The sequence below is a fragment of the Lolium rigidum genome, chromosome 6, assembly GCF_022539505.1.
Source record: "Lolium rigidum isolate FL_2022 chromosome 6, APGP_CSIRO_Lrig_0.1, whole genome shotgun sequence".
NCBI classification, from domain to species: domain Eukaryota; kingdom Viridiplantae; phylum Streptophyta; class Magnoliopsida; order Poales; family Poaceae; genus Lolium; species Lolium rigidum.
In genome coordinates, this window is record NC_061513.1 from 188128035 (window position 1) to 188140358 (window position 12324).

Consider the following 12324-nt stretch of genomic DNA (forward strand, 5'->3'; position numbering starts at 1 on the left):
CGGTCGAAGCCGGTTCACCAGGCACTTTGAAATGATTTTATACAGACATTGCAGAGACTAATGGGACGGTAATCCTTTATACCCTTTGGATCATCACTTTTTGGAATTAACACAATCGAGGTGTCATTGACTCCCATGGGCATACTCCCAGTTGCAAAGAACTTCAGAACCGCCTGAGTGATCTCCTCTTTTAAAACACCCGAACTACGCTGATAGAACCTTGCAGGAAACCCGTCAGGCACTATGCCTTCAGCGGCCCAATTTGAAACAAGGCATCCGAGATCTCCTCAACAGAGAATTCCTTGCATAACCAAGTATTCATTTCCTCCAAAATTCTTGCATCAAAGAGGCTAGTTACCTCCTTCGCATTCAGCGAAGGAGTACATGGATTTAAAGTAGGACGTGGCCATCCGTTCCATGTCGCTAGGTGCCTCCTTTACCACCCCATCCTCGTCTTCCAGAGACTTGATCTTGTTCTTCCTAGCTCGCCAAATAGCTTTGCGGTGAAAGAACTTTGTATTCTGATCACCCTCTTTGAGCCAGTCTATCTGAGACCTTTGGAGCGAGAGCATTTCTTCGCGATACAGCAACTCATTCATAGCATACGTTGTCTCCCTAACGGACTGGCAGGGGCATGCTCCCGCATCTTCTGCTCAAGCACACGACGTAGCCGTGCCAACTCACGAGTGACGTTGCCAAACTTCCTATTCCCCCATCGGTGAAGCACCTGCATCACTTTTTCAAGCTCCACATTGATATCTGCCAGATCAGACTTCACTCCCGCCTCCTGCCACGCCGATGCAATGACATATGGTAACGCATGTTCCCGCTCCTAGAAAATCTCATATTGCTTGCATTTCATTGGCCTTTGGTACGCTCATTCTCTGCCCAATTGAGCTAGAAGGACAACATGATCTGAGCAAGGAGAAACTAGGTGGACCAATGTCCCTTCAAAGAATATATCCCTCCAACGATCATTTGCGACGACTCTATCAAGTCGCACCTTGACATTGGCCTGGCCACTGCGTTTATTATCATATGCGAATGGAATGCCTTTAAACCCAATATCCTTGAGCTCGCATACCATCAAAGTGTCATAGAAGGCGATCATTTGGTTCTCAGGCCTGGGACAAACGGACAGGTGTTCATGCTGCCAGAGCGCCTCATTAAAATCACCGGCCACAAATCAAGGGAGCGTCGAAGAGGCCTTTAGGGCACAAAGGGCCGACCACATACGATGCCTCTTTCAGTTCTGGGTTCTCCATAAACATACGTTGCATGCCACAAAGGTTCAGCCGGAGCTACTCTGATGTGTACATCAATAAACCTCTCTGTCACCTCCTTGACATCCACCAAAATACTGTCATGCCAGAAAAGAGCCAGGCCCCCACTCAGACCATCACTGTCGGTACCAACAAAACCAGTAAGTCCTAGCCGCTTCTTTAACCGACTCACTCGCTCACTCTTCTGCCTAGTCTCACACAAGAAGATGAGCTTGGGAACATGTGCCTTGAGGAAGGCACAAATCTCTTGAAATGTCGTAGCATTCTCGTACCCACGATAGTTCCAGATTAAGCAATTCATTGCTCTTGACGGGCCACACCTAGCGCACCCATCAGTTCACCAGCGGCCCCAAGGCTGGTTGCCTCAAAAGTATAGGTTCCATCCTTCTTCCCAACGACTTCTTGGTCCTCCTTCCCCTCTTCTGCTTCCCATCAACCGTATCATCGCCCCTAAGACCGACACTAAAGATCGATCAACCGACTCCCTGATGACCCACAAGTATAGGGGATCGCAACAGTCTTCGAGGGAAGTAAAACCCAATTTATTGATTCGACGCAAGGGGAGACAAAGAATACTTGAAAGCCTTAACAGCGGAGTTGTCAATTCAGCTGCACCTGGAAACAGACTTGCTCGCAAGAGTTTATCAGTAGCAACAGTTTTATAGCAGTAGCAGTAGTGAAATATCAGCAGCAGTGTAACAAAGGCATCAGTAGTGATTATAGTAAACAGCGAGGATTAAAATACCGTAGGCACGAGGGATGGATGAACGGGCGTTGCATGGATGAGAGAAACTCATGTAACAATCAAGATAGGGCATTTGCGAGATAATAATAAAACGGTATCCAAGTACTAATCAATCAATAGGCATGTGTTCCATATTTAGTCGTACGTGCTCGCAATGAGAAACTTGCACAACATCTTTTGTCCTACCAGCCGGTGGCAGCCGGGCCTCTAGGGAATCTACTGGAAATTAAGGTACTCCTTTTAATAGAGCACCGGAGCAAAGCATTAACACTCCGTGAACACATGTGATCCTCACATCACCGCCTTCCCCTCCGGTTGTCCCAATTTCGTCACTTTGGGGCCTCGGGTTCCGGACGACAACATGTGTATACAACTTGCGGGTAAGATCATAAAACAATGAATATCATCATGAAACAATAACATGTTCAGATCTGAGATCATGGCACTCGGGCCCTAGTGACAAGCATTAAGCATAACAAGTTGCAACAATATCATAAAAGCACCAACAACGGATACTAGACACTATGCCCTAACAATCTTATGACTATTACATGGCCAATCTCATCCAATCCCTACCATCCCCTTCAGCCTACAGCGGGGTAATTACTCACACATGGATGGGGGAAACATGGCTGGTCGATGGAGAGGCGTCGGTGGTGATGATGGCGATGATCTCCTCCAATTCCCCGTCTCGGCGAGGTGCCAGAACGGAGTTTCTGGTCCCGAGACGGAGTTTCGCGACGGTGGCGGCGTACTGGATGGTTTCTGGCGACTTCGACTTCCCGTCTCGCGTTTTTAGATCGAAACCCTTAAGTAGTCCAGAGGAGGGCGTCGGAGGCCAGCCGAGGGGGCCACACGCTAGGGCGGCGCCCCCCTACAGGCCGCGCCGGCCCATTGTCTGGGGGGCCCGGGCCCCCCCCCGGCCTGCCCTTCTGGCCCCGGGATTCTTCTGGGAAAAAAAGCCCTTCGACATAAATTCCGAGGATTTTCTTGAAAGTTGAATTTCCGCACAAAAACGAGACACCAGGGCAATTCTGCTGAAAACAGCGTTAGTCCGTGTTAGTTGTATCCAAAATACAAAAATTAGAGGCAAAACAATAGAAAAAGTGTTCGAGAAAGTGGATACGTTTTGGACGTATCAACTCCCCCAAGCTTAGCTTATTGCTTGTCCTCAAGCAATTCAGTTAACAACTGAGTGCGATAAAAGAACTTTCACGAACACATTTGTTCATATGATGTAAATATTCTCATGATATGGCAAATACTTAAGCAATTCATAATAAGATACATACAAATAAAATCATCTAATAGCTATGTCAATCATGGAAAAGGTATCAACAAATTAACAATAAGCATCATGAGTCATGTCTATCGGCAGGATTGCAATGTTCATAAAAGGATATGATAAAGTGGTATCTTGCTTGCCCGTATTTGTACAGCAAAACATAAATGCCCGGGCACCTTTGAAGTACATGGAAAGACTGGAAGTAGAGATTATCAAAGATAAAAGCATCAAAGTTATACCACAATTTAATCACATTTTGGGACAAGCATATTATACTAAGAATAACAGTTGTGCTCTCAAGAAAGTGCTCAAAGAAAGGATGGTGACTCAACATAAAAGTAAAAGATTGGCCCTTCGCAGAGGGAAGCAGGGATTAACATGTGCTAGAGATTTTCATTTTTCTAAAGACAGAAGTAAAATTGTTTTGAGAGGTGTTTGTTGTTGTCAACGAATGATAGTGGGTACTCTAACTACCTCATCAACCAGACTTTCAAGAGCGGCTCCCATGAAGGACGTTATCTCTACCAGCAAGGCAGATCATCCCTCTTCTCTTTTGTTTACACATATATTTTAGTTTCATTTATGGATGACACTCCCCCTAACCTTTGCTTACACAAGCCATGGCTAACCGAATCCTCGGGTGCCTTCCATCAATCACATACCATGGAGGAGTGTCTATTTGCAATTTAAGTTGCTTACTGATAAATCAGGGCAATTCATGTGAAGAGAATTATTGATGAAAGTTAATTAATTGGGGCTGGTGTAACGGCCCCGGGTAGCACCCCTATTAGATTTGCTTGTTCTTTTTATTTTATGCATCATCATGCATCATGCATCATATCATCCACAAGATTTTATCAAATAAAAATTATTTTGAATAAAAACTATTTTGAGTTCCCCCTCTCATAAGGTTTATTTAATAAACCTCCCTTCTATGTTTCTTTTCACAAACCCTAAACTCCCAAAACTATATAGTAAATAAAACTAATTTCAAATACTTTCAAATTTAAAATCAAACCTGGTTCTGTTTGATTTCAAAAATAGTTTCCAACCAGTTTTCAAAACAAAAGGAAAATTAAATTTTAAAGAGAAAACCCCTCTCTAACCTAACCTGGACCCTATCTCCCTTGCGGCCCAATTTCTTCCCCCTCTCCCTTTTCCCCGGTGCAGCCCACCTTCGGCCCACCCCTTTCTCTCTTCTGGCCCGTACCCCTTCACTTTTCTTTTCCCTTGTCGTCTTCCACACTCACAAGAAGAGCCTGAGCCCTCTCCCGTCGCTGTCCACCTCCACCGAGCGCCCCACGCCTCCACCTGCTCCCTCTCCCCCCCTTAAACCCCCTTCTCGGAAACCCTAGCGCCCTCCTCTTCCTCCCAATCGCGCCGCCACCACTCTCTTCTTCATCCCCACGTTTTCCTATGTTCTCTGTGAGGAAACGAGCAACACACCGCACCTTCCCCGTCATGGTGCCGCCACTCCACACCACCCCTCGCCGTTTTGAAGCCACCCGAAGTTGCGCCTCGTCGTCCTCTCTAACCTCCTGCAAGGAATCGACTCAAAGCGCTCCCAATCGACCACAAAATCGCCGTTTCCCTCTCCAACTCCGATGACAAAAGCTTCAATTCCGACCGTCCCCGACCTCCTTCGCCGTTTCCAAGCACACCTCTGGCTTCCCCGTGTTCCGGCGCACCCCCGACTCCATCTCCCTCGTCCTGGTTTGCTCCCAACCGTCGAATCCTTCTCCGACCAGAGCCGCCCGCCATGGCCTTTGTGACTTGAGCTGCGCTACCGCTTGGTTCAAGTTCAGGCGCTCCTCGTTTACATCAACATCAGCTCTCTAACCCAGTGGTTTGTTACTTGATTCCCCTCCCAGGAGATCTGAGTTCAATTCCCAATCTCAACCTTTTAAATGTTCTTTTTCCTTCAGATACGCGGCCATCTACTTCAGTTCTGGTGCTTCTTTGTTCCAGGCGTGAACATCAGCTTAGCCTAATGGTTAGCCATCTTGACTATCTATGCATCCAGGGATCAAATCCTGAACCTGCGTTTAAATGCGGCCTTTTTGTACTTCTCTGATTTTATCAGATCCGGCGTCTACTGGGCCTCGGCCCATGTCCCCGCTAGCTCCTTCGACGCCTAGCACGCGGCCGGCCGCTATCCGCTGCCCAGGTGCGGCCCAGTTCGCCCCCTGCTTTTCCTTTCTTCTTTGTTTTCGCAGAAAATGTTTAAATCTTGCAAAATTCATATCTTTTAAATGGTAACTCGAAATAAAACGTGTTCTATATGTAAATTGATCAGAAAAATGCACTGAACATTAATATTCCATCCATACATCTGTTAGCATCTCGCATCATGACGCGTCGTGATAGTTTTGCATGTTCACCTAACATAATATGCGGAGTATTTCGGATATCCACCTAAGGTTTCCCCGCTCCGTTTAATCTTGATGTAGCTCACCCCTGCCATGTTTGCTATGTTAATCCACCCTTAAGTTTGTCGGTAGAAAATGCAACTCCAACTCTAATTGATTGTCCGGGGTTCCGACTCCGATTAATATGGATAAGTTGCATTGCACCATCACTACCATGTCATGCATATCATCTTGCTCATGCTGATTCTTCTTTATCCGTAGTAGTAAGAATTGCATGCGTCGTTTGTTCCAGCATTTGCTTCTTCCCGGATAGGAACGCGAAGTGGTGTAGTGAGATACGACAAGTTCTCCGGATGTCCCTCGGCAAGCTTTAACAGGCAAGCATTTCCCCTATACTCCTATCCCTGCAGGAGTCGCTCACCTATTTTATTTTGCCTTCTCCCTCATGCTATCCTTAAGTTGCGTTCTTGTCACGTGTCCTTTCCACTTGTTACCTCAAGCAACCCATATTGCCACCACCACCTCCTACGGCTATTGTTTGGTTATCGAGTCTGCCCTTGCGAGTCGTAGTGCATGCTAGTGCTTATATTTTGTTACCGTTATTGTTATCTTATTGGGTTATATGTTGGGAAGAATCATGGTTACTTTAGTTGTTGATATTTGTTTAGCGGAGGCATCGGTGGGTCAGCTGCTCGTTTTGTGACGGCTCACTTGTGTTTCCTAAATATCTTAGGACCCCGAGTTCTTGTTATCTGTTCCGAGACTGAGCGCTCTAACCACACGTGGGTATGCTTACCGGGTCTCCCTCGACCACTGCCGGAATCTACGGCTTTGTCCGGTGGCCACAACTAGTTTGAATGTTTGTTTTGTTTCTCCGGGCGTGCAAGCTTGTTTCTTTGTGGTCAGATGAGATGATGTTACTTTTGGGGAAGCCGTGAGTGCCTTGTAACCCCGTTGTCTCTTGCACGTCCGTAGGTGCGGCACGTATTGCTGAAGATGGATTCACCCTGCGGGCACTGTTTCCATCCGAAAGCCGTTCTCGCAATGGCTAGGTCCGCGTCGGAGTTTCGATCGGGCTCCGAAACGGGTTAACTTAGTTAGGTGGCTTCCTGGACATTGTTGTAGTGAAGGAGAGTGCGTGTCGTGATATCCACTGTCATAAGTGGTTTGATCGTGCGTGTGGGCACATTTGGGCACCCCTGCAGGGTTACAATCTTATCGATAAGCCGCGTCCGCGGTTATGGACGACTTGGAGCTGTATGACTCGACCATAGACAACTTACACCTGTTGTTTCAATCATAATAACTTGTGTAGTAAGTTAGCACAACTTCAATAATAAATGGTTAAAACTTGACAATCGTGTGGGTGCCTTTGTGAGTACTTCTTTGCGAAGGGGGAAAGCGTCGGATGTGTTATGTTTGCAAAGTATAGGTCTGTTAGTTGTGCGCTCTCTCACCTTCTCTGATTAGACGAATGTTATAGAGTGTCTCTATAGGTTTTTAGTGCTTGCGCACTGCCGCTTAACCCCACCATATTGCCTATGACGTTCCTCTTGCGTCCTCTAAGTCCCCTGCGTGCCTCAAGTACAAAGGACGACTGGTTGACGAATGCTTATACGTCTTGAAGTCTTGTTAAGTACGAACCCGTACTTATTGCTGCTTCTACGGGATATAACCGGGTAGGTATGAAGATATGTTCGATGAAGACGACGTTAGCAAGGTTACCCTTCCGGCTTGGCCCAGGCGGGGTTATGGACGCCATCGGTTATCTTCGGGACTCTTAGTCCAATTTGTATCTTGTCCGTACTCGGACGTATTCGATCTTCACGTATGATTTGGATCTTTGTATTGTATATTTGTATCTTGACTCGTTGGAGTCGTTGTTGTAATATATGTTTCTTGTGGGCTCTATTGTAATCCTGTTGTAATGTTACCGCTCGTGTTAATTCCTCTGGCATCACGTGTGTGATTTGTCGCGCACGTCGTGTCGGAGGGCGTCTCGAATCGATATCGTGCGGATTTCGGCGGGTTCGCTGGGATCCTCATGGATACCGGTTCCGGGCGTCACAAGTTGGTATCGAGCCTCGAGGTTGACGGTACCCCACTAGTCCAGCCTTTAGGATAACCTTGCCAACGGTCGTTGAGTTTAGTGTCAAAACTATTTTCTAAAATTCGTTGGATAGATCTGATTAGCTCTGATTTTTCTCCTTACCTATATTCTTTCTCCTCTTACCTTTGCGAGTTTTGAGTCTTCTCTCTTATCTGAGTTCTCTGAGTCTTAGGTCTCTACGTGGGTTGGACGATCTTGCCCCTCACCTATTAGGTCCGATCTTCGGAGGATCCCGACGGAAGCGCATCATCAACAACGGAACAACGACTTCTTGTTAGTGGTGTCGCCGATCTACGTGGAGCAAGAACTCTTGTTAGTGGTGTCGAGGAGATCGACACGTCGCCTGAAGATCCACGAGTAGGTTCACCTCTACGCTCACGTTACCATTGGGACGTGGAACCTCGGGGCGAGGTTCCTTGTTAGTGGTGTCGATTGTAACGGCCCCGGGTAGCACCCCTATTAGATTTGCTTGTTCTTTTTATTTTATGCATCATCATGCATCATGCATCATATCATCCACAAGATTTTATCAAATAAAAATTATTTTGAATAAAAACTATTTTGAGTTTCCCCCTCTCATAAGGTTTATTTAATAAACCTCCCTTCTATGTTTCTTTTCACAAACCCTAAACTCCCAAAACTATATAGTAAATAAAACTAATTTCAAATACTTTCAAATTTAAAATCAAACCTGGTTCTGTTTGATTTCAAAAATAGTTTCCAACCAGTTTTCAAAACAAAAGGAAAATTAAATTTTAAAGAGAAAACCCCTCTCTAACCTAACCTGGACCCTATCTCCCTTGCGGCCCAATTTCTTCCCCCTCTCCCTTTTCCCCGGTGCAGCCCACCTTCGGCCCACCCCTTTCTCTCTTCTGGCCCGTACCCCTTCACTTTTCTTTTCCCTTGTCGTCTTCCACGACTCACAAGAAGAGCGTGAGCCCTCTCCCGTCGCTGTCCACCTCCACCGAGCGCCCCACGCCTCCACCTGCTCCTTCTCCCCCCTTAAATCCCCTTCTCGGAAACCCTAGCGCCCTCCTCTTCCTCCCAATCGCGCCGCCACCACTCTCTTCTTCATCCCCACGTTTTCCTATGTTCTCTGTGAGGAAACGAGCAACACACCGCACCTTCCCCGTCATGGCGCCGCCACTCCACACCACCCCTCGCCGTTTTGAAGCCACCCGAAGTTGCGCCTCGTCGTCCTCTCTAACCTCCTGCAAGGAATCGACTCAAAGCGCTCCCAATCGACCACAAAATCGCCGTTTCCCTCTCCAACTCCGGTGACAAAAGCTTCAATTCCGACCGTCCCCGACCTCCTCCGCCGTTTCCAAGCACACCTCTGGCTTCCCCGTGTTCCGGCGCACCCCCGACTCCATCTCCCTCGTCCTGGTTTGCTCCCAACCGTCGAATCCTTCTCCGACCAGAGCCGCCCGCCATGGCCTTTGTGACTTGAGCTCCGCTACCGCTTGGTTCAAGTTCAGGCGCTCCTCGTTTACATCAACATCAGCTCTCTAACCCAGTGGTTTGTTACTTGATTCCCCTCCCAGGAGATCTGAGTTCAATTCCCAATCTCAACCTTTTAAATGTTCTTTTTCCTTCAGATACGCGGCCATCTACCTCAGTTCTGGTGCTTCTTTGTTCCAGACGTGAACATCAGCTTAGCCTAATGGTTAGCCATCTTGACTATCTATGCATCCAGGGATCAAATCCTGAACCTGCGTTTAAATGCGGCCTTTTTGTACTTCTCTGATTTTATCAGATCCGGCGTCTACTGGGCCTCGGCCCATGTCCCCGCTAGCTCCTTCGACGCCTAGCACGCGGCCGGCCGCTATCCGCTGCCCAGGTGCGGCCCAGTTCGCCCCTGCTTTTCCTTTCTTCTTTGTTTTCGCATGAAAATGTTTGAACCTTGCAAAATCTATATCTTTTAAATGGTAACTCGGAATCAAACGTTTTATATATGAAAATTGATCAGAAAAATGCACTGAACATTAATATGCCATCCATACATCTGTTAGCATCTCGCATCATGACGCGTCGTGATAGTTTTGCATGTTCACCTAACATAATATGCGGAGTATTTCGGATATCCACCTAAGGTTTCCCCGCTCCGTTTAATTTTGAAGTAGCGCACTCCTGCCATGATATGCCATGCTAATCAACACTTAAATTTGCCGGTAGAAAATGCAACTCCAACTCTAATTTGTTTGTCCGGGGTTCCGACTCCGATTAATTTGGATAAGTTGCATTGCACCATATCTTGCCATGTCATGCATATCATCTTGCTCATGCTTGATTCTTCTTTATCCGTAGTAGTAAGACTTGCATGCGTTGTTTGTTCCAGCATTTGCTTCTTCCCGGATAGGATCGCGAAGTGGTGTAGTGAGATACGACAAGTTCTCCGGATGTCCCTCGGCAAGCTTTAACGAGCAAGCATTTCCCCTATACTCCTATCCCTGCAGGAGTCGCTCACCTATTTTATTTTGCCTTCTCCCTCATGCTATCCTTAAGTTGCGTTCTTGTCACGTGTCCTTTCCACTTGTTACCTCAAGCAGCCCATATTGCCACCACCACCTCCTACGGCTATTGTTTGGTTATCGAGTCTGCCCTTGCGAGTCGTAGTGCATGCTAGTGCTGTATTATCTTGTTACCGTTATTGTTATCTTATTGGGTTATATGTTGGGAAGAATCATGGTTACTTTAGTTGTTGATATTTGTTTAGCGGAGGCATCGGTGGGTCGATCTGCTCGTTTTGTGACGGCTCACTTGTGTTTCCTAAATATCTTAGGACCCCGAGTTCTTGTTATACGTTCCGAGGCCGAGCGCTCTAACCACACGTGGGTATGCTTACCGGGTCTCCCCTCGACCACTGCCGGAATCTACAGCTTTGTCCAGTGGCCACAACTAGTTTGAATGTTTGTTTTGTTTCTTCCGGGCGTGCAAGCTTGTTTCTTTGTGGTCAGATGAGATGATGTTACTTTTGGGGAAGCCGTGAGTGCCTTGTAACCCCGTTGTCTCTTGCACGTCCGTAGGTGCGGCACGTATTGTCGAAGATGGATTCACCCTGCGGGCACTGTTTCCATCCGAAAGCCGTTCTCGCAACAGCTAGGTCCGCGTCGGAGTTTCGATCGGGCTCCGAAACGGGTTAACTTAGTTAGGTGGCTTCCTGGACATTGTTGTAGTGAAGGAGAGTGCGTGTCGTGATATCCACCTGTCATAAGTGGTTTGATCGTGCGTGTGGGCACATTTGGGCACCCCTGCAGGGTTACAATCTTATCGATAAGCCGCGTCCGCGGTTATGGACGACTTGGAGCTGTATGACTCGATCATAGACAACTTACACCTGTTGTTTCAATACTAATAACTTGTGTAGTAAGTAGCACAACTTCAATAATAAATGGTTAAAACTTGTCAACCGTGTGGGTGCCTTTGTAAGTACCTCTTCGCGAAGGGGGAAAGCGTTGGATGTGTTATGTTTGCAGAGTGTAGAACTATTAGTTATGCGCTCTCTCCCCTTCTCTGATTAGACGAATGTTGTAGAGTGTCTCTATAGGTTTTTTAGTGCTTGCGCGCTGCCGCTTAACCCCACCATATTGCCTATGACGTTCCTCTTGCGTCCTCTAAGTCCCCTGCGTGCCTCAAGTACAAAGGACGATCGGTTGACGAATGCTTATACGTCTTGAAGTCTTGTTAAGTACGAACCCGTACTTATTGCTGCTTCTACGGGATATAACCGGGTAGGTATGAAGATATGTTCGATGAAGACGACGTTAGCAAGGTTACCCTTCCGGCTTGGCTCAGGCGGGGTTATGGACGCCATCGGTTATCTTCGGGACTCTTAGTCCAATTTGTATCTTGTCCGTACTCGGACGTATTCGATCTTCTCGTATGATTTGGATCTTTGTATTGTATATTTGTATCTTGACTCGTTGGAGTCGTTGTTGTAATATATGTTTCTTGTGGGCTCTATTGTAATCCTGTTGTAATGTTACCGCTCGTGTTAATTCCTCTGGCATCACGTGTGTGATTTGTCGCGCACGTCGTGTCGGAGGGCGTCTCTGAATCGATATCGTGCGGATTTCGGCGGGATCGCTGGGATCCTCATGGTACCGGTTCCGGGGCGTCACAGCTGGGAACCCCGTTGCCAGCTCTTTTTGCAAAATTATTGGATAAGCGGATGTGCCACTAGTCCATTGGTGAAAGTCTGTCAAGAGTAAATGACAAGGTTGAAAGATAAAACACCACATACTTCCTCATGAGCTATAAAACATTAACACAAATTGAGAAGCATTTTGAAGGTTTAAAGGTAGCACATGAGAATTTACTTGGAATGGTTTGAAATGCCATGCATAGGTATTTATGGTGGACACTGTGGAATAACTTGGTTTCGAGGGTTTGGAAGCACGAGCAGCGTTCCCGCTCGAGTACAAGTGAAGGCTAGCAATAGGCGGGAAGCGACAATCAAGAGAGCAATAACTGTCATAATCATGCTTGCGGCAAAATAAATTAACGAGAGGCATTAAAGTGATACAAGAACT